Here is an 810-nt window from a genome sequence, read left to right on the forward strand (position 1 = left end):
TCAGTCATAGTTTTGTGTGTGTCTCTCGGTGTGTGTGTGTGTGTGTGTGTGTGTGTGTGTGTGTGTGTGTGTGTGTGTGTGTGTGTGTGTGTGTGTGTGTGTGTGTGCACCTTTTCTTCGAGAACGGGACTCTGTATACCTGCAAGCGTGCAAAACGAAGGTACAGATGCGCATAATGTATGTGAGTATAACATGTTCATATGTGTGAACGTGTGACTGTGCGTGATTCCAATTATTGTTCGCTGAAGTAACAACAGCAAAACTAATCAAACATTATGAGAAACCGACAACTTGAGTCATTCATTCGTATAAAAGACTAAAAAGTTTAATCCAACAGTCGTTAAGTACAGATTTTAACATAGTATTTTTTTAAAAGACAGCTAACAGAAGCTTGAACAAAAATGGAAAACGAAAGGAGATCTACGGGTAATACTTTTCAGTCACCCATTCAATTACCGCCAAACACATACATTAGATTCCGTGCTCCCAAACAAAGTGTTCAGAGATTTATTCGTTCGCTATCCGACTGTCGACCATGACAGTTGACAGGTTATTGTTCCATCACAATGGAAGGAATAATTAAGTCTGGGATTTCATACCCCAATAGGTCTCAATGCCAATCAAATATAGTGCTACAAACACTTTCGAATATACACGATGAAACATAATAAACACACATGCGCATACGCACGCACGCACGCACGCACGCATGAATGGACGCACGCACACATATACACACACGTACACCGTACCACACACAAACGAATACACACACACACATACACAACTCTCTCTCTCTCTCTCTCTCTC

Source organism: Aplysia californica, unplaced genomic scaffold, assembly GCF_000002075.1.
Source record: "Aplysia californica isolate F4 #8 unplaced genomic scaffold, AplCal3.0 scaffold00102, whole genome shotgun sequence".
In the NCBI taxonomy this organism is placed as follows: Eukaryota; Metazoa; Mollusca; class Gastropoda; order Aplysiida; family Aplysiidae; genus Aplysia; species Aplysia californica.